General features: G+C 34.4%; 1 pseudogene; it reads left to right on the top strand.

The window, feature by feature from the left end:
* Positions 1-21,055: 21,055 nt before the first annotated feature.
* LOC116877102 lies at positions 21,056-22,268 on the top strand (annotated as a pseudogene).
* Positions 22,269-23,386: the final 1,118 nt, after the last annotated feature.

Genomic DNA, 23,386 nt, shown 5'->3' with positions numbered 1-23,386 from the left:
GGGGAGCCACTGTGATGAATTTTTTAAAGCTGTGCTAAGTGTGTTGAGTACCCAAGAAGTCTGTAGATAAGGCAGGCAAGAATATAGAATATATTCCATATGGAATAGTAGAGACAGATGCTATGTGCCTAAAAAAAAGGAGTGAATAGTGTGTAATAGTTCAGTGAAATGGTTGAAAGTGACTAAGGAAATATTCAAAGATCTGAGTTTTCCACCAGCTTTTCTACTCAAGAAATACACAGATAGGGGCACCTGGGTGGCTCAGTGGGTTAAAGCCTCTGTCTTCAGCTCAAGTCATGATCCCGGAGTCCTGGGATCAAGCCCCGCATTGGGCTCTCTGCTCAACCAGGAGCCTACTCACCCACCCCTCCGCTGCCTCTCCCTACCTCTCTGCCTACTTGTGATCTCTGTCTGTCAAATAAATAAATCTTAAAAAAAAAAAAAGAAGAAACACATAGATAAGCCTAGAATTTGTTGCTGTCTCCTTGGTCTGAGACTAATTTTGAGAACACTTTATTGGTGGGTTATAGTTCCAGTTCCTCCACAGTGTGAGATATTGAGAAGTTGGAAAATCTTAAATAAATGTCAGATTATCAGTATGTAAATGATTGCTAGTACAAAAAATGAGAAATTGAGCAAATGTATATGCAGATCAACTCTTACTCAGGTATAGATCTGAAGAGGATACATCTTTATTAAAGTAAATGATGACTGAAATCATAGGAATTGGGTTGGCATTTATAAATGACTAAATCTAAAAAGAAATGTTGATAACAAACAATAGGAGTTTATTATGCAAACAAAGCATGGGATTTGTCAGTGAGCCTGAAAGAAAATTTTAGAATGATCATGTCATGATATAAACAAATTCTTGTCTCTGTGAAATAAGGGATGTTTACTTAAGTGGATAAAAATGTAGAAGTTTATCTTGCTGTATGCTAAGACTTCAAGGTATGCCTCATTTTATTTTATTTCAAAGATTTATTTATTTGAGAGAGAGAGAGCAAGCGCGTGAGCAAGGGTAAGGGCAGAGGGAGAGAGGGAGAGAGAATCTCAAGCAGATTCCCCACTGAGAGCTGAACCCTACATGGGGTTCAACTCACAACCCTGCAATCATGACCTGAGCTGAAATCAAGAGTAAGTCATCCAACTGACTGAGCAACCCAGATGCCCTTGCCTCATTTTAAAAATAAGGGGGAAAAAATTGAATTAAGGGGACAAAAATATGAGAATTCAGGCTGATATGTAATGGAAACTGAGTAAAAGAAGAAAAGACTACCAAAAATACTCCCCCAAAAAATACAAAATAGAAGAATTTAAAACTATAGTAAAAGGAAAAAACAGCAACATGGATACTACTTGCTGTGGACTAAACACTTGTGTTCCCCCAAAATTTATATGTTGAAATCCTAATCCCCAAAGTGAGGGTATTTGGGCATGGGACCTTTAAGAGTTAATTAGGGAATGAGGATGAAGCCCTTATGAAAGGGATTAATGCCATTATAAGAAGAAGTATACTTCAATTTTTTTTTTTTTTTTTAGGAAGCACAAAGAACTTTCTTCCTCTTTCTCTGTTCTTTGCCATGTGAGGATACAGTGAGAATACAGACATCTGCAAGCCAGGAAGAAGACTCTTACCAGACATGGGACCTATCTGCACCCTGACCCTAGAATTCCCAGCCTTCAGAACTCTGAGAAGTAAATATTTGTCATTTAAGGTACTCAGTGATGACATATTTGTTATAGCAGCCTGAACTGACTGACTATTGAGAATGAAATCCATGATAAAGAGAATGAACATGGAAATTAATGGTAAAAATCAAGGGAGAACACTTGGAAGTCATGGAGAGAGATGAATGATATAAAGAACACTGTAGAGATTCATTTTATTAGAGGTTATTTCCAAAGAAGAAGCCAGGACAAGTTGAATGTAGTGATAATTTATGGTTTAAAAACAAAAAAGAAGTAAAAAACTTCCTGAAGTGAAAAGCAAATTCTTCAGGTTCAAAATTTTCACTGCTTCCAGGCTTAATCAATACAAAGAGAACTAATGTTTAGTCAAATCTTGGTTACACTTTCAAATTTCAAAAGCAAAGTAAAATCTTATATACTTAATTAAGGGTTTTTCTCAACCTGCCATTCCACTTAACTTCGTATCAAGTGACAATAGAGTAGCACAAACAGAGTTGTGGTTGATGTTTGACCCAAGTCTTATATTTTCAACCAAATGATTAGCATATTCTTGGAGACAGGCTAGGAAATACTTCTCAGACATAGCAAAAATCTGAAAAACCTATAACATAACTTTTTAAGATACATGACTCATAATTTCAAGAAAAAGTTGTGTTGAAGTAAAGGTCAAATGAATTAAAATACTAAGGAGTGGCTGGGTGGCTCAGTTGGGTAAGTGATTCTTGATTTTGGCTTAGGTCATGATCTCAGGGTTATGAGATTGAGTACTCCTGTCCCTCCTGCCATACCCAGTCCAAGATTCTTTCTCTCCCTCTCCTTCTGCTCCGCCCCACTCCTCAAACACCTACCCACCCACACACACACACACACACACACACACACTCTCTCTCTCTCTCTCTCTCTTTCTCAAAAAAAAAAAAAAAAAAATGTTGAGGCACCTGGGTGGCTTAGTTGTCAAACAGCTGCCTTTGGTTCAGGTCATGATCCCAGGGTCCTGGGACTGAGCTCCCCATCGTGCTCCCTGCTCAGCGGGAAGCCTGCTTCTCCTTCTTCCACTTCCCCTGCCTGTGTTCCCTCTCTCACTATGTCTCTCTCTGTAAAATAAATAAATAAAATCTAAAAAAAACCCTAAAAATAAAAATTAAAAAAATGTAATGGCCAATATTGGATCAAATCAAACATGTATAATTAAACCAATTTTATATTAAATACCGAGACACATTTTAGTAAATATTCTAAAATGTTTCTTATGGAGAAAATATTAGTTTAAAAATTTCAATAATAACAAACTATCTTATAATCTGAGTTAATTTATCACATATAACTAGGCTAAATTACTTACTATATCAGTCTTAAATTCAAAAAGTATATTTTTGAATTCAATAAATATAAATTTAACTGCATTTTTTAAGTAAAGTAACCAGTAAGCATTTAAATTATGATTACATCAGTTCTTATAGGTAGAAAAAGAAGAGTACGTAAACTACACACCAAGTTGCTCAAAGAAGTCTGTTAGACATAGAACAATGAATGGAGAGGAACATAGTACTAGCAAGTTTAATATTTTGTACACTTTAGCAGATTAGGCAAAATTTATGAAAAAATATAAAGCATATCAGTTATATATATAATAAAAGTATTCAAATATCTCTTGATATATGTGTTTATGTATATAATCATGTTAGTTTATAAAAAATCATGTAACTTTTTCTTTGAGGAATAGTTATAATACTGGTCATTTTACAAAGTTGTTGTATTTAGAGAGTGGTACTTGGAAACAAGGAGGAAATATGTAGTTCCTATCTTATGTACTTCTATAGTATTGGCTTTTAAAGTAGTTATATTATTTATATAATTTTTTACATGTATTGTTAAATACATAATAATACTTAGACCAAAATACAAACCATGATACATTCCAAAAGGAAAATGTCAGAAACATAAAACTTTTGTAAGAATAGTGAAAATAGTATAGTTTAGAGAAGACATTCTGACTACAATACTAGAAAAATAATAAATGTCTCCAATATCAGTAAAGAAATCAAAACAGAATTTGTATACTAGCAATTTAATACTAAGAAAATGAAAATGAAATGTGATACATTAGAATTATAGAATATAGACAAACTATATTCCAGATATTTACTTAGATTTACATATTCCTATGTTAAGAAAAACAGTTTCAACTCATTAAGTAATAAGATCATCAAGAAAACAAATTTCTGAAGAATAGAAGGAAAATAATTAGCAAATATATTTTTATATAAAATTATATTTTAAATTATGAAATAGGAAAAATATAAAATATATAAAATATAAAATATAAATTATATAATAGGATTACATGAATTATATCAGTTTCCTAGGGCTACAACAATAAAGCAAAACAAACTGGGTAGCTATAATAATAGAAATTTATTTTCTCACAGATTTGGAAGGTAGAAGTCTAAAACCAAAGTGTCAGCATGGTTGGTTCTTTTCTGGGCTGTGAAAAAAATCTGTTTATGCCTTTCTTCTAGCTTCTGGTGACCTTCTGGTAATCCTTGGTATTCCTTGTTTGTGGGTACATTGCTGCAATCTCTGTCTTCATCTTTACAGGGCATTCTCACCTTTCTTTTCATGCTGTCTTCTCTCTGCCTGTGTCTGCCACTGTGTCCATATTTCCCTCGTTTCATAAGGACGGTAGTTAAGTTGGATTAGGACCCACTCTAAGGACTTCATTTTAACTTGATGCACCTCTGTTGTAAAGACTCTGTTTCCGTATTAGGTCACATTCTGAGTTACTGAGGTTTAAGATTTCAACATGTCTTTTGGAGGAAACCTAATTTAACCTATAAGATGAATGATTATGAGGTTATTTGGGGAATAGAGTAAAAAAGAAGATGTAAATAATTTAATGAAAACACTAAATAATAATGAAAAAGAACATAGTACAGATACAGTGGTTATTAATATATAGTGCTAAAATGATATGTCATTTATATGTATATATGTATATATTTTAATAAAAATAAAAAATATAAGAAAAATGACTATAACATTTGTAAATACAAGCTCAAATATATTTATTGAAACAAATGTAATTCAGGATAAAGTACGAAACCTAGCAGAGTTATAGCTATTACATAGTAATGTAAAAGACATTATCCTTTACCCCTAACAAAAGACAACTGTATCTAAGAGTGGGAATTCTTTCCCATTATTTATCTCAAATATTTTTATATCTTATAAAAATTTACATTTGCAGAACATTCCCATTAGTGCTATCCTTTCATGTATTCAGTAATACACAACTAGATGTGGGACATAGTAATTTTAAATGTCAGGGAAAAAAACTGATACTACCCTCTGCCATGAAACACACTTCGTATATTTCTTTTTTTAAGGATCAGGTGATTTACATTTCATATACTCCGTTACCAATATAAACTGATGGAAAACACCCCAATTCTTTTAAAAATTGTTTTATAGCATTCATAGTGAAAACCAAAAGAGTTAATAGAAAGAATAAAAACAAAACAACAGTAGAGATCAGTCTCACAAAGAGAGATGTAAAACCTTAAATGAAATGTCACCCAAATTCTGCTTTATATAAAAAAATAAAAATGATACAGTGTATTAATTGTATCTAAATCAAGCAGCCCTAAAATTTTTTAAAAACACAAAATAAAACTTTTTCATCCATTTAGATGCTTAAAATTCAGCATCTATTCTCAGTAAAAGTAAGTTTATTAAAATGATTAGTCATGGGACGCCTGGGTGGCTCAGTTGGTTAATTTATTATTGGACAGGACATTTCATAGACTAAATACCGCTTCTTCGGCTCAGGTCATGATCCCAGCGTCCTGGGATCGAGTCCCACATCGGGCTCCTTGCTCCGCGGGGAGCCTGCTTCTCCCTCTGCCTCTGCCTGCCTCTCTGTCTGCCTGTGCTCGCTCACCCTCTCTCCCTCTGTCTCTGACAAATAAATTAAAAAAAAAAAAATGATTAGTCATATTTATCTAGAATAAAAACAACCAGCCATAATGTTAAATAGAACATGTTAGAGGCATTCACAATAATATCAGGAGCAAAGTAAGCACATCACTAGGTAAAAGAATAGGTAATCTCTGGGCAAGCACATTATGTCATCATCTACCTAGAAAATCTGTAAGATCATCTGAAAAAATAAGATGGTTTTGAAGAGAGCTTACTAAGTTAGCTGATGCAAAAGAAACAGACATTGATAATATCAGCAATGACTAGTTAATCTCAAAAGTTTGTGGACTGGAATCCTGGCTGAATTTTGAGAAGTAAAATTAATTTTGAAATTTAATTCAATTTAATTTAATTTAATTCCTTGATTTCTAATTACTTACAAAAATATAATTTAAAATAATTAAAAGAAAGAACAGTGCCTGTGTGGATTGGTCCAAAAGGAAATAAATTTCAAATTAAATTCTACTAGACACATAATAGGATCATGAAATAGGGCAAAATCCTGATTTATTGATAGATTGGTCTGCAGTAATTAACGAAGTCCCAGAAATAGCAGAAGAGTATCAGATATCTGTATATGTGGGAATGAAATAAGAATTATTTGTACTTCTTTGCCTTGAACTGTCTCTGAGTCAGTTTATCATCACAGATAACATTTTGTGAGACCTGCATTTTATGACAGTGAGGGAACTTACTAGACCAGAAAAATGATGTGAACTTACAAGTACTTTGGTTTCTGGAAAGGAGAGAAAAACAGATATTTGAACCTTTATAAGAACTCCAAAGCAGAAATTTTGCATATCCTTCTTGCCCTTTTTTATTTCATAATCCTTAGTTCAGGTTCAAGTTAAGGGGAAGTTTTAAACCTCTAACTAGGAAAATTTGAAAAGAATTTTTTTTTCTCCCTGAAGTATGCCATGATTGGCTGAGAAATTTTAGAGAAATACCGCTTCTTAGAAGGTATAAAGGGAACATAAAACTGCTTATTCTGTTGTAGAAGAATAAACTCTATGGCAAAACCTCCAATTATGCATAATCAAGAATGTATTTTAATGAATTTTAGAAAAAGGTGTGTAGTTTATTCTTCCACTATTTTTTTTCTAAAGTTTCACTCATCTGATTGAAAAAGGAGCTGCCTTTTTTTTTTTTTTTAAGATTTTTTATTTATTTATTTGACAGACAGAGATCACAAGCAGGCAGAGAGATGGCAGGGAAGCAGGCTTCCCACTGAGCAGAGAGCCCAATGCGGGGCTTGATCCCAGGACTTCGGGATCATGAACTGAGCTGAAGGCAGAGGCTTTAACCCACTGAGCCACCCAGGCGCCCCAAAAAAGGAGCTTCTTTAAAATAGATTAAGAATTCTCAGAAAAAATATGAAAATAATAAAATAATATTATAAAAATTATATATAATTATAAAAGAATTATAATTATTTAGAAATAAATAAAATAATAAATAAAATAAAAATTAAGAATTCTCAGAGAAATTTCTGATATATTGAGTTTTCTAAAGAAGAATTCAATATTTTGAGGCCACCAATTCTGTATGAAAAGTCTCTTACAAGATGGTCAGCAAGTGAGCACTCTGTGGTTATGTATTCAGAGGAGTTGTGAGAGATGGGCAGTGGAGTGAAGGATTGAAGCTGAGGGGAAAGCATTAGAATGAAATGGGTAGAAAATTACATTTTGGCTAGTCTTCATGAAGAAGGGAATTGTAGAAGTAGTTTTCTATGACTTTTTCTTTCTTTTTAATTCTACATGGAAAAATTTTCCCAAGTAATAAGATTAATTTTAAAGATATGAGTTGCTTGCAGTGGCATTTGTTCACAGAATACTTGATTTGATTTTAGCTCTTAATTTGACCACATAGAATTACCCAGTGAAAATGTTCTTATTTATTTTGACACTGTTATTAAATGAAAATAAGATATCAAGAGATTTTCTAATACTATGTGTCAGTGTCAGGAACTATATTTTACTTCTTTACCTTTTAACATCATATGAGTAATTGTCTTGAAAGTTTAGAGACATTCATGATTCAAGTAAGGAGAGACTAAGATACAAAATACAAGTAGAATATTAAGTCCTAGGCCAATAAGAATCATTTGGTTTTAAAGGATGCATTTCCATAGATAATAATTCTCCTTCTACCTTTTCTAAAATGATCTCCAAATTTGACTGTAAAAGATGCCAGATTTTTCCAGTATTTCTCTTAGATCTGTACAGAGAACTAGGAAACAATTACATAGATATAGTAGAAAAAAAAAACAAACATTTTATGGATTGAGCAGGATGATCATGTCTTTTAGAAATGCACCTTGGGCTGCTTTGAATACTTTATCACAGATTTCCATGCTCTATAAATTATATTTGACTATTATAATTTCACTATTTTTTAAAAATTGTATTCAGCAGAAGAAGAGGAGTAACCTTCTATCCTTACATTCTCATCCTGGTCATTGGACAGGACATTTCATAGACTAAGTCAAGGCTCACTTGAGAAGGATGGATGGTCTCGGAATAGTATTCAGACTTTCTAGTGTACTCTACCACCTTCATCTCCCATCCACGCTCCCAGGACAGGATCAGTTGCGCAAAGATGCCACAACCTAGTGCCATCATATCAGACATGGAGCTTATTTTGTTCCCTTTTTTTGTCTTTGTCTTTCTAGTTTTTGTTATGTTTCAAAAATTTTCCATTACATAACATAATACAGTGAACACCCACATATCCTCTACTTAAGTGTAAGAATTAATATTTTACCATATTTGCTTCATAGGTGATTGTAAGTGGATATTACATTTTTATTATTTACAAATCATTTAAAGGTAGTTGCAGTCATCATGGTCCTTCACAATACAATATAACATACTTCTCTTCAAAACAAACAAACAAACAAACAAACAGACAAAAAAACACATTTTCTGGAGTGCCTGGATGTCTCAGTCAGTTAAGCATCTGAATTTGGCTCAGGTCATGATCTCAGCATCCTTGGATAATGACTGGTGTGCATCCAGTCCCAAGTTAGGCTTCTTACTCAGCAGGGAGTCTGCTTGTCCCTCTGCCTCTCCCCCTGCTTGTGCTCTCTCTTAAATAAATAAATAAATACATACATAAATCTTTAAAAAATAACCTTTCTTACAAAATTGCAATACCATTATTAGAGCCCAAGAATTTAAGTAATATTTTATTTTAATGATCTCCACATGTTTAGATTGCCCCAGTTATTCCAAAATCCTTTATAACATTCTTATAATCAGGATCTAATCATAGTTTATATAATACATTTAATTATGTCTTTTTTAAGATTTCAGCTTTATTGAGGTATAATTGATCTATAAAATTGTCAGATGAGTAAAGTATACATCATGGTGATTTGATATACATTGTGAAAAGATTCCTCTCATTCAGTTAATTGACATGTCCATTACCTATATATTTGTCTTTTGTTTGTTTGTTTTGGTGAGAACGTTTAAGATCTATACTCAGTAATTTGAAGCATATAATACAGTATTGTTGACTGTAATCACTATGTTCTACATTATCTCCAGAACTTACTAGTTTTATAATTGCAGATTTGCACCCTTTGATAAATATCTTCCCAACTCCCCACCTTCCAGAACAGGGTAACCACTGTCTATTCTGTTTCCATGGGTTCAGCTTTTCAGCTTTCTTAGATTCCACAAATAAGTGATAACATACAGTATTTATCTTTCTCTATCTGACTTTTATTTCAGTTGTCATCATGCTCCCAACCTTTATCTGTGTTACCACAAATGGCAGGATTTCCTTCTTTCTCATGGCCGAATAATATTCCATTTTGTAAATATATTACATCTTCCTTATTTATTGGTTGATGGACACTTCAGTTGCTTATATATCTTCATTATTGCAAATGGTTGTAATGTGAGAGTGCAGCTATGTCTTCAATATCCCATTTTCATTTCTTTTGTATGTACACCCAGAAGTGAGATCATATGGTAGTTCTATTTGTATTTTTGTGTGTGAAACTTCACACTATCTTTCGCAGTGGCTGCACCATTTTACATTCCCACCAATAGTGCACAAGGGGTCATTTTTCTCCATACCCTTGCCAACACTTATTATCTGTTTTTGTGGGTTTTTTTTTTTTTTTGATCATAGCCATTCTGACAGATATAAAGTAATACATCATTGTGGTTTTTGATTTGCATTTTCCTGGTGATCAGGTACCTTTTCATGTACCTGTTAGCCATCTGTATGTCTTATTTAGAAAAATACCAATTCAGTTTCTCTGTCCATTTTTTTAATCAGATTGTTATTTTGCTATTGAGTTGTAGGATTCTTTATATATTTTAGATATTAATCTCTTATCAGACATATGATTTGCAAATATTTGTCTCACTTTGTAGGTTTCCTTTGCTATGCAGAAGCTTTTTTAGTTTGAATAGTTCCACTTGTTGATTTTGCTTTTGTCTTTGCTTTTGGTCTCAAATCCAAAAAACCATTGACAAGACCAATGTCAAGGAGATTACACCTGTTTTCTTCTAGGAATTTTATTGTTTTAGTTCTTACATTTAAGTCTTTAATTCACTTTGAGTTGGTTTTTGTGTACTGTATAAAATAGGGTCTAGTTTCATTATTTGCCCATGCCTGTCCTCTTTTCCCAAATTAATTATTGAAGAGATTATCCTTTCTGTGTTGTATATTCTTGGTTCCTTTTCATCAGTTGATTGAACATATATGCAAAAGTTTCTTTCTGGGCTCTCTATTTTTTTTTTTCATTGTTATGTGTCAGTTTATGATAATACTATGCTGTTTTGATTATTATAGTTTTGCAATATAGTTTGCAATCAAGAAGTGTAATACCTCCAGTTTTGTGCTTCTCTCTCAAAATTGCTTTGGTTCTTCTACATCTTTTGTAGGTTTGTTTTTAGGATTGTTTTTATCTATTTTTGTGAAAAATCGCATGGGGATTTTGATAGGGATTGCACTGAATCTGCAGATTGCTTTGTGGAGTATGAATGTTTTAACAATATTTATTTTTCCAATCCAGGAGTACAGAATACTTTCCATCTGTTTGTGTCTTAAATTTCTTTCATTGATGTTTAATAGTTAGTGTTCCATGTATAGATCTTTCACCCACCTGGTTAAATTTATTCCTAAGTATTTTATTTTATCTTTTGTTGCTAATGTAAATGAGATTAATCTCTTAATTTTTCTTTCTGACAGTTCCTTTTAGGCACAGGTATAGAAATACAACTGAATTTTATATATTGATTTTACATTTTATATTTTGAAAATTTACCAAATTTGTTTATTAGTTTAACAGGTTTTGGTGGAGATTTTAAGATTTTATATATATAGCATCATGCCTTTTGTCGTCTTCTTGCCTGATTGCTCTGGTGAGAACTTCTAGTACTGTGGAATAAAAGTGATAAATTATGCATGTACTTTTCTTGTTCCTGATCTTAGAGGAAATCCTTCAGCTTTTCACCACTTAGTATGTTAGCTGCGGGCCTATCCTGTAGAGCCTTTATTATGTTAAAGTACATTCCCTCTACACCCACTTTGTTGAGGGTTATCATAAGTGGGTATTGAATTTTGTTAAATGCTTCTTCTGCATCTATTGAGATTATCATATGTTTTTTATCCTTCATTTCGTTAATGTGATATATTACATTAATTGACTTGTAGATGTTGAACAGTCCTTTCATCTTTGGAGTAGATTCCACATGATCATGGTGTATGATTCTTTTTTTTTTTTTTAAGATTTATTTATTTATTTTAGAGAGAGAGAGAGAGAGCGCATGTTTAAGTGGGGGGCGGTTGGCAAAAGGAAAGGGAGAGATCCTCCAGCAGACTCCCAATTGAGCACAGAGCCCAACACAGGGCTTAATCCCAGGACTAGAGAATCATGACCTGAGCCAAAATTAAGTTGCTGTTTAACCAACTGAGCCACCCAGGCACTTCTCATTCTTCTAAGGTACTGTTGAATCCAGTTTGCTAATGTTTTGTTGAGGACTTTTATGTCTCTATTCATTAGGGATATTGGCCTGTAATCTTTTCTTGCAGTATTCCTGTCTGGTTTTGTTATCAAGGTAATGCTGGCCTTGTAAAATGAATATGGAAGTGTGCTTCCTAGTTTTTGGAAGAGTTAGAGAAGGACTAGTATTACTTTGTCTTTAACTGTTTAGTAGAATTTGCTTGTGAAGCCATCTCGTTACTTTTATTTGTTAGGAAGTTTTAATTTCTGATTCAGTCTCCTCACCAATAATTGATTTCTTCAGATTGTCTATTTTTTTTATGATTGAGTTTTGGTAGTTTGTATGTTCCCAGGAATTAGTCCATTTAGTCTCAGTTGTCCAATTTTGGGGTGTATGATTGATCATAGTAGTCTCTTATGATAATTTTTAATTGCTCTACTATCTTGCAATGTTTCTACTTTCATTTCTAATTTTAGTTGTTTAAGTCCTCTTTTTTTCCCTTGGTGAATATAAAAAAGCTTTTCTATTTTGATTATCTTAAAAAAATGTAGTTTCATCTATTTTATTTCTTTTTAGTCTCTATTTCATTTATTTCTCCTCTGATCTTTGTTATTTATTTCCTTCTACTAACTTTGGGATTTGTTCTTCTCTCTCTAGTTCCTTTATTTTTTCTTACTTGAAATATTTTATGACTTATAAAACATAACAGAATTGGGAAAAAATGAGTAACAGCATAACTTTACACATTATAAAACAATCTTTTTTTTTCTAGTTTCTTTAGAGCATAGAAGGGAAATAGAGATTAAAGAAGCAATGGATGGACAAATAAATAAAGAAATATTTTTTTTAAATGGAGAGATTTAAAGATTTCAAAACCAACACAGAGGTTAATTAAAATTTTGTTTAGAAAAATTGCCACTGTTCTTCTTTGTAAATGCACACTGTCAGTTATTTTTCCACCAAACCACAAAGGGCAGATTTTACAACTAGATGTGTTAATCTCTCATAAGCATCACAAAATAATATGTTGTGCATGTATTTTTTCAAAAGATTTTATTTATTTGAGAGAGAGAATGAGTGAGATAGAGATATAAGGAGCATGGGGAGGAAGGGGAGAAGCATACTCCCCGATGAGCAAAGAGCCAAATGAGGGGCTTGATCCTGGGACTCCAGGATCATGACTTGAGCCTAAGGCAGACTTAACCAATTGAGCCACCCAGGTGCCCCCACATATTTTTTTTTCAAAGTGTGCCATCTTAGAATTTAATCCCTTAAAAGGTTGTCCATGGTTTCTTAAAATGTGTAGGTGACTATAAAATTATCAGTGGTATATCTTCACCATTTGATCAATATACCCTCAAAATAAAATACTATTTTATTGTTTATATATGTAAAATGTATTTAAAAATTTATCGCTGCCTCTGTATATTCCATACTCACCAGTAACTGGGACACCTAATTAAATACATCAGGTAAAAATATCTCCAGGGAAATCTTGTTTAAGTGTGTGCATTGCAATTGTTAAAAGAAAATATTCAATGCAATTCATACAATTCAAAAAATAATAAAAATATAAGCAAACAGAATTATACTGTAATGATAACTATCCTACTCCATTAAACATCTCTAGTACCCACATGGACAATAATAATAAAGAAAGCAATATGCTGTGAATTCAGGCATACACATAATTTTTGAAAATAATTCAAACCTATATGTTACTATATAACTGTTAACAAACAAGTTTACATTATAATACTCTGCCAAATAACGTATCTGGAGTATTTTATGAGTTGTGGAGGAGTAGTGATACTATTGTACTCAGAAAGAAAAATTCCACACACATGAAAAAAATCAAAGAAAATATTATAAATTATCAGAATTAATTAAAGCCATGAAGTCTGTTCAGATTTTCAGGAAAATAAAATTGGAAAATAAAGGATTTATTTTTATTTTAGTATTTTGATTTTTAGAAGTAGTGAGTAGGCAATTGCTTCATCTCTATCTAGTTTAGCATTAAGTAATTGTCTAGTGAATTTATAATTATAGACAGGTAACAAGGTAATACATGTGAAAATGTTGAGAGACTTAATATACAAATAGAAAATGGCTAAACATATACAGAAGTACAACTCTGGGGGGTGCCTATGTGGCTCAGCTGATTAAGTATGTGACTTTTCATTTTGGCTCCGGTTGTGATCTCAAGGTCCTAGGATGGAGCTTTGCATTGGGCTCTGTGCTCAGTGGGGAGTCTACTTGAGGATTTCTCTCCTTCTCTGTTCCTCTACCAGTTCTTTCTCTAAAATAAATATAAATCTTTGGGAAAAAAAAGAAAAGAAATATAACTCTGGTCCACAATCTGCTACAAGCAGCCCAGGAAACTCACCTTTGTACAGTAACCACCCCAGGAAGCCAATTTAGTAATCTGTAAATCAGACCTGCAGGGATTCAGACCACCACCTCTAGCAACAATCCAGAAAGCCAGACAATAATCCTGTAATGACTGACCTCAAGATCCAGACCTGATTAACAACTGACAGCTTCTCTAACTTTTATACCAGCTTTCAACTATGATGAACCAGAGAAAGCTAAGTATGTACCTCTAACCTATCATGTAGGATGCCTCACTTCTACTTAGCCCGTTTATACTTTCCCCATGCTAACAGCCTCCAATCAGGTTATATTCGAATTCATCCCCTTTTTCTACTATTCTAGGCTTTCTCATTCCTCTGCCCATTATATTATTGGGAAAAATATTACCAGGTCTAGAGAAAGGAGGTTAGTGAAATACTATTAGAATCTGCCATTTACTCTCTTAGCCTCTTCATTACCATTCAAGGCATCTTCTTACCCAAAATTCTCCCTGTCTCATCATCTATGGAATTATCACTGTGGCTGTTTTCTTGTATCTGCAAATTATCCTTTATCAACTCTAATATAAATGTCTTTATTCTTTCTAATTGGTAAATCATGTAACCGTATTCTGTTTTCTATTTTGTTCTTTTCAAGAAAGATTCAGCAAAGTATTCTGGTGTTTTGAATCATGTGATAATTAACTTCTGCTTTCTGTCTAGGACTTTCTCTAGTCAGACATTTGCCTTCCTGAGTTTCTATAATTAGCACATTTAAAAGACCTCAAATGGGGTACTGGGTGGCTCAGTCGTTTAAGTGCCTGCCTTTAGCTCAGGTCATGATCTGGGAATCCCAGGATCAAGCCCTGCATTAGGCTCCCTGCTCAGTTGGGAGTCCACTTCTCCCTCTCCCTCTCCCTGTAGGCTTTTGCTCGTGCTCTCCCTTGTGCTCTCTCTCTCTCTCAAATAAATAAAATAAAATAAAGATGACCTCAAATGTTGGCTGTAGAATGCCTTTATGATTCTTTTTTCAAAATTAATTAATTAATTAATTAATTTTATTTTGAGAGATTGTGAGAGCAGGTGGGAAGGTGTAGAGGAAGAGGGACAGAGAGAATTTTAAGCAGTCTCCATGTCCAGTGCATGAGCCTGACATGGGGCTTGATCACATGATTATGAGATCATGACCTGAGGTAAAATGAAGACTCTGACACTTAACTACTGACTGAACCACCCAGGTACCCCCGTGATTCTCTTTGAAATTCAACATTGTGATAAAAGAGGACTATCAGTGCCTCAGGCTTGCAGAAAGAATGTAGATCTAGGACAATATCATTTGAAGCTTGTTAGGATTGAAGCTTTATTTATTTATTTATTAACATAAAAAAATAGTATCATGGTTGCAAAGGGCCTTGAAGATAATCTAATCAAAACTCTAATCATGCCAAGAAGGAAATAGAAGTTCAAGAATGTTTCACAGGTTGGACAATGTAACAGTTCTCTAGAATCCTTCTAATACCACTGCCTGGTGTTCTCAAAGCATTTAGTTAAGTACCTTGGCCTGATAGGGACAGATTCCCTGCCTTCCTACCTCACACAGATATGGACAGAATCAGGGAAACTCGGGTATTTCCAGTGATCTTTAATTAGCTACCTCTTCAGATCAAACTTAATTTAATACTGTAACATTTCTCAGGCAGGTTTCCAGTATCAGAAAAATAAAAGAATGTCTTCATAATATATAACAGTGAATGACAAAAGCTAACAATGACAACTTAAAAGAAGTACCTACATATACAGAAGCAATGACACAAAATAAATTGAACATGATTTTGTTTACCCCGTAGTGAATTTCAAAGAATTACTTCTCAAAGTGGCATTTTTCTCTCTTCCTTAAAAAATGGCAATACAATTCTGAATGGCTACAGAAAGACTTATGCCATAGTGGGATTGTTATTATTGAAGAATTTATTTTCCATCCAATGAAAAGTAATTCTCTATAATTATCAATTGTATTGCAAATACATTACTGTATCAGAAGAATCAGACATTTTATTCAAAGCAAACATCTGGGACTATATAAATTAAAAGTTAGGAAGAGTAATTCTTGCCAGACAATTGTGACAAATACAGGTAAATCTCCTGTTTTTCCAAAGTTCATGTTCATCCCTTTGCTTCTACGAAAGACCTATGTTAGTACCTGTTTTCACTAGCTGAAAAAATTTGGAGAGAAATTTTGTTTTTATGAAAAAAAGACAAAAATAGCATTCAGCATTTGTTTTACAACAGGCCATTACAGAGGCAGCACATGCCTAGAGCAAAGTGGCACCTCAAATCTTCTTTCCTGGGAACCACCCTCAGCATCTCAGCATCAAGCTACTATATCTTTGAACTATGTCTGTGAGCATCAGTGCCTTATCTTGATTTATTCTGTATATGCATTATCAAGATGTGTCCTAAGGTATCAGAAAAGCTTTAACCACTGAGCCACCCAGGTGCCTCAAGGTACCAGAAAAGCTTAAGAGAGGTGATTTTGGGGGGCTGGGAATGCTCAGAAAATTTTCCATATCAATAACTGGTAATCGTTTCTTTGCTTTACATCATTTCAGCTTAGGAAAACTTTCCTAAGAACACTCTACTTTAAGACAGCAGGGGAAACCTGTATCAGAAATAATTCATTTTTTAAAGATTTATTTATTTATTTGAGAGAGAGAGAGAGAGAGAGAGAGCCCATGAGCAAGGGGAAGGGCAGAGGGAGAAAGAGCAGGAGAGAGAATCTCAAGCAGACTCCCCACTGAGCACAGAGCCTGATTCTGGATAATGACCTGAGCCAAAATCAAGAGCCTGCCAATTAACTGACTGAGCTACTCTGGTGCCCCTAGAAATAATTCATTATAATCACATTGTTCTACTTTCCAATTTAATTTATAGGATAAATCATGAGAATTAATATTGCTACAAAGGTAACATTTTCAGTTAATCAAAGGTTCACAAAGTATTGGCAATAAAATAAACATATATGTTAAAGTACGGTAGGTAAAGAAGCCCTCTCCAACTCTGAGTTTGGTAATCATGCTGTTTACCTAATAAAAATTGCTGTTCCCTAATTTGCTTTTTAAAGCAAAGATGATTTTACACTCTATCAAGTAGAACAAATAACAGGTCAGTCTTTTTAATGTTTACGTACAGATGGTATTTTGTATCTTGATATTTCTCCCAAATCATAAAACACACAAAAAAAATAGTGTCATAAAATTTTATTCAGAACACATAGTTCTTTTAGGCACAGTAATTTAGTTTTCTTAAATTAGTTACTTTTCTCAGAAACTGTTGTCCTAATTGAAAAAGGTAAGATCACATAAATCTTATAAGTAGATCATTAGTATCCCCATTTTTTCCATCGTTTTATCATGGGAATGCATTTTGTAGCTATAATATGTAACACTCATATATATGTACAAAGCACTACATTTGCTTTTATTTCTTCTACTCTAAATGACAGATTCATTTTCCCTTTTATAACTAGTAAAATTGTTTTTATAAACTGTAAAAAAATTATGTGAAAATAATTTTATGAAGTTAAGCTTGGTTTCCATGGCTACATAAAACTACCAGTGTAGATTTACCATAATCTAGAAAAATGCAATTGCTATTTTTATCGTTATGTACAATATTTATTTGACTCGAATTGCCAAGAACTATACTCTTAATGTTTAACAGGATTTGGTTTAGCAAGTTGTTGTACCACAACCTTTTTGATAATTTAAAATCTATAAAATCTTTTTTCTCTTTTCTTTATTTTCCCCTTCTTTCCTTCCTGCTTTCTTCTGCCCTTCCTCCCTCCCTTTCTCCCTTCTTTTCTTCATTCCTTTCTTCCTTTCTTCTTTCCTTCCTTTCTTCTGTCCTTCTATGTGGAACTTGAATTGTGAAATGTCTGTGAAGCCAGACATTAAATTCATGGTTTCTGCAACTGGTATCTTCAAAGTCTGGCAACAGTGTTTCTATTCTAGATCTGGTCTATTTATTATAGAACCACTTAGCAGTTGTGTATGAAAAAGCTCCATGGGTATATCATCAAAGATTTATGCGTGTACATTTGAAGGAAAAGAAAAGAACACCTAAATTAGTACAGAATCACTAACAGAATCACTGTTAGCAGTGCCTCAGGAGCTGAGCAACCAGTTCAGCTCGAGGTCAAGTTAAGGAAAGAGCAAGAATAAAAGCTCGGTGATGCAACTTTATTTTGTTAGCTGTGCCAAGAATTCAGACTTGAAATATTATCTGGGACAACATGGGTGGAGTAGACAAGGAGCTTCCTTTGATAGGATATAGCACACAACAGTATCCTGATAAGCTACTTGGTTTCCAGGGATTATGTGTCTGCTAGTACCTAAGGTATTGAGAAAAAGAAATTCCACCCTAATGTACAGTTCAGAAGCTTATCATTAGAATACAGAAAGGAAGGGATCCCAGAGGCAGAGTGGGTGGACATTGAAGGAAAAAGAAATGTAAGAATATCCAGTTACTTCCTGGTAGAGGGGAAAGGAGAAAACAGAAAGTTTAAAGCAGTGGTTCCCAAATAATGGTTTCTTGTTAGCATCACCTGGCAAGCTTTACAATAACATCGATTTTGAGGGTGCCTGGGTTACTCAACTCATTAACATCTACTGTCAGCTCAGGTCCCGATATCAGGGTCCTGGGACTGAGCCCCATGGCAGTCTCTGTGCTCAGCAAGGAGTCTAGTTCTTCCTCTCCCTCTGTAATTTCTCTCACTCTCTTTCAAATAAATAAAAATAAAATCTTTAAATAGTAATAATAATATCTATTTTCAAGTCCTACCTAAGACCAATTAAGTTACAATTTCTCAGTTGAGTCCCTGGAATTAGTCTTTTAAAATGTCTACCCAAATGATTGCAATGTGCAGTGAAAGCTAAAACAAGCTCTAAAACCACTGACTAAAAGGTTATCACAGTAAATCAGAATATAGGATATACTTTGTCGTTAGTAAATTTGACATTGCTTATTAGTCTATTTCATTTTGTTTTGCTCTGTCATATTCCCATATGTAAACTGTAATTTTTTTTTTTTTTTTGGAATATCTTGATGGATGAGGGTGTGTTTGACTCTAGGTAACCATGCTTCATGTAATTTGTTAACTTTGTTGTCCCACTGTAACAGCTGCATTTTAACTGAGGCGTAGGGGTTTGAGGACATCTTATGAGGTATCATATATTTTAATTATCTCCAAAGCCTTCTTCATTGTTATAATCCATGAACTCCGGAACAATGGTTGATTCAGGACATAATGTAATTTCTGGCATTAAATGATTCAGAACTTTCTTATGGTTTAAGCTGTGCTCCAAGACCTTGTGATCCCTTCATTCCCCTCAGAGACAAGGTAGAGTCCAGTGTCTGGCCTTCTATCGCTACCTGAAAATACTTCACTGAAATCTCTTCCAAAGAGAGCATGATCAAAGAATTCTAAAAACAAAACCCATGGTCTACAGAGACAATCAATATGAATGGATTTGCCACCCTCCTTTATAATTGGCAAGGCCAAAGAGAGACTCTCCCATCTGAATACCTGCCATAGCTGCAGCTACATAGGCTTAACTGCCCAGTGTGTCCAGTGGGCCTGGTGAGATGTGGGAAGAACAGTCAGGGAATCCAGAAAGCACTGTGTTTAGGGTAGGGGAAGGCTCCCAGGGAAGGCGGCAGTGAGTGAGTGGATAGAGCTCCTGGCAGGTACAGATTGCAACAACAGCCAAATTTAATCTTCCTTCATACATATTAAATTGTGTGTGTGTGTGTGTGTGTGTGTGTGTCTATAAGAAAATACTATTTTTTTTTTCGCACTGGGGACCATTAGATGCCTTCAAATTCCCTTCAGTTTACATCAGTGTGCCATGAGAATATTATCACTTTTTGTGTGCCATGACATAAAATAAAATTGGGAAGCACTAATACAGTTTAATTTTGCATACATCAGAAGCACTTTATAAACAACACAAATTGTTACATGGTGTTACTGTATCCCTTGACTATAATTCTCAGTAATGTAATTCCAACATTTTTCATTTTCTCTCTACTATGGCACTGCTGTTCAAGTACTCCTCTTTGACTTCTGGAGAACAGTAGACTTAGTGCCTCATAGATCCTTGGTTTTAATGGTGATCCAGTGTAAAAGGAGCAAATTCATCTAGGGAGCTATAAAATTAAGTATTATATGACAACACATATTATACTTTTAATATGTAATATAAATAAATATAATAAACTATGTAGTAAATGGGAAGAATATCCTGCAGTTCCTAGATACTTGAAGGCAAGACGGTAAGCAGCCAGAGACAAGACTGCTATTTTCAGTGAGTTCATTTATTCTTGATGTCCTTTAAGTTTTTAATGACAAATATAGAAAACTTTTCTGAATCAACTTTGAAGAGACTAATGATCTGTGTTTGTCTCAGAAGATTTTTGTAAATAATCTTTACAAAAAAAATAAGCAAACTTTTAAATAATAAGCAAATTTGTAAATAATCTTTACAAGAAAAATAAGCAAACTTCATTTACCTGAACAACTTGATTTAACAGATATTTATTGACTGTCTATTAAGGGAACAGAACATAGAATGTTCAAAAGCCTTGTCAGCATCCTTTGCCAAACATATTATGACTTTGATTAGATAAGGAGTTGTATAGTAAGTAGGACAATGACTTATTTTCTCCCAGATATGTTCCACTTGAGAGGCAGAAATAAGTTTAGTAAAATAAAATTGAAACCAGATAAAGCCTTTTCTTGCTTTCTAAAGATATTGTTATTTGCATTTTATTTCTCTACAGAAATTGGTCCATAATTGTTTATATAGTCTGAGGCTTCCTCCTTTAGGTCACTTAAGACCTAGCCATCCACAAAATGAAAATATCAGGGTTGTTTTTATGTAATTCCCTTCTTTAACTCTTCCAACAATAATTAAGACCCTACTACCTAAGAAGCCTTTTCTAGCCAAACCATCTTTGAGATAAGGACACACTATTAGTTATGCATTCCTTAGTTGAGTTTAAGATAACATGGTGGTTTTGAGTGTCGGCTCCTCTGAGGAGAGGGGCGGTTGTTGTGGCCTCCATTGTTTGGGTTTTAAGGGTGACAGAGGCCATGGTCACAGCAGGAGCTTTGGTTCCTGAGGAGGCCCAGGAGAAGGTTCAGGCTCTTTGTGCCACATGTTCTATTTTATTTCTATTTGTGTGAAGTGGCCTTTCCCGGGCCAAGCCAATGCCTGCTGAAACTTCTTTCAGTGAGATATTGCTGAAGAGGAATCAGGACCTTGCTCCTAATTCTGCTCAACAGGCCTCCATCCTTTCTCTGGTAATAAAAGTAAACAATGTGATTTACAATTTGATTGTGGCTTCAAGGACATTTAGAGTACAAATTGAAGAAGTCAGGCAGGAGTGATCATATAAAAAGGGAACAATGACTACAGGACACATTGTGGCTGACTTGGTGGTAAATCCTAAAGATTCTGCCAACATTGAAAGCTGGTGCTGCCCTAGGGAAAGCCCAAGAGCACAGGATCCTTCCGAAGTTTTGACCATGCTGACGAATGAAACTGGCTTTGAGATCAGTTCTTCTGATGCTATGGCAAATATTTTCATTGCCAACAGTGCCACCTAGTCTCTGAAAACTGGACCCAGAATTCCATTTGGATATCAAGGTGTTGCAGAGTGACTTAGCAGCCATCAGACATGCCTGTTGGTTTGAGGAAAACGCTTCTCAGTCCACACTTAAAGTTCTTATCAGACTGCTAAAAGAGCCGAGAATTTGTTTTCCTGGCTTTGAGCCCCTCACACACACTCGGGCACTATGCTCTGATGAACAGTCCCACCAGACAGCCTTTGGCCCTAAACATGGCATACAGGTATTGCTTAACAGATTCTGGCTGCAAGACTGTTCCTGCCAGGGTTGGTGGGTATCACTGACCTCTGTAGGAGTGGCAACTTCAGAGTACACACAGTCTTGACTCTGGAACAATAGGACATGATGTTTTACACAGCTCAGGCTCTGGTCCAAATTGTCTCACATGGTGGTTTTCAGAAGATTCTTGGCTAGGAGAGTGATGCCAACCATCTTGCTTCTGAAATATCTACCTGGAATGGAGTAATAGTGACACTTTCAGAAAAGGCTGATGAGAAACGACCAGAGAAGAAGGAAGGGGAGGAAGAGGAGGAAAATACAGAAGAACCAACTCAAGGAGAAGAGGAGGAAAGCATGGAGACTCAGGAGTGACCTTGCTTTCTCTTCACCCCCTTTCTTTTCCAAGGGGAAGACTGCAACCTAAGCTAACCTAAGCTACTGGGTTTTATATGGTGGCATTTCTGAGGGATGGGGAAACAGGAAGGAAAATAAACTCTACAGAAGGAAGTGTCATTCCACTGGGTTCTGATCGGCTCAGTAGCCAGAAGTCTCCCATTTATGACCTATGCCATCCATCTATAGTGAAGCAGCATACCAACTTTTCTCCCTAAGACTTCAAAGAACCCAGTTCTTTGGAAACCTCTCTCAACCAGTACTTTGTTGTGGAAATGTTGTGGACTGTTAGTGTCTGGATTTTTTTTTTTCCCCTAAGAAAAATGATTAAAGTACTTCCTAGTTAAAAAATAAATAAATAAATAAATAAATATATATAGAAGGCTAACATAGTGGTTTTACCACTGACATTTATATTTTATTTATTTATTTATTTATTTATTTATTTATTTTAAAGATTTTATTTATTTGAGAGAGAGAGACAGAGGGAATGAGCATTGGGCTAGGGACAGAGGGAGAGGGAGAAAAAGACTCCATGCCAAGCAGGGAGCCCAACTTGAGGCTTGATCCCAGGACCCTGGGATCATGACCTTAGCCACCTAAGTGCCCTGACATTTATATTTTAACCTATCTTTAAAAATGAAAGAATGTACTCTTTAAAGGACTTCACCTAAGTAAAAATTTATAAATTAGAAAAAATATCTGATAAAGGACTTTCTTTGAACTTAAATTTCATGCATATCTTGGCCCAACAATTCAGGAAAATAGAAAGGTACATATTTCCCCAAGAAGTTTCTTGTCAGATATTATTATTTAAAAGTAAAATTTCAGAATCCATAAGTCTAAACCGTATTAAATATAACTTATAATCAGTTTAAATACACATATTTCAATCAATGTTATATTTTAATCTTCACAGGTTTTATTGAAAAGTTTGAAACATTGGTAATTGATTTTGTTACAAATAAAACATGCTCATGTATGGGGTGCCTGGGTCGCTCAGTGGGTTAAGCCTCTGCCTTCGGCTCAGGTCGTGATCTCAGGATCCTGGGATCGAGCCCCACATTAGGCTCTCTGCTCAGCAGGGAGACTGCTCC

This window comes from Lontra canadensis, unplaced genomic scaffold (genome assembly GCF_010015895.1).
Source record: "Lontra canadensis isolate GAN:19392208 unplaced genomic scaffold, GSC_riverotter_1.0 scaffold50, whole genome shotgun sequence".
In the NCBI taxonomy this organism is placed as follows: Eukaryota; Metazoa; Chordata; class Mammalia; order Carnivora; family Mustelidae; genus Lontra; species Lontra canadensis.
Note: the sequence above shows the minus strand (reverse complement) of the source record. Positions and strands in the feature narration are given on the sequence as shown.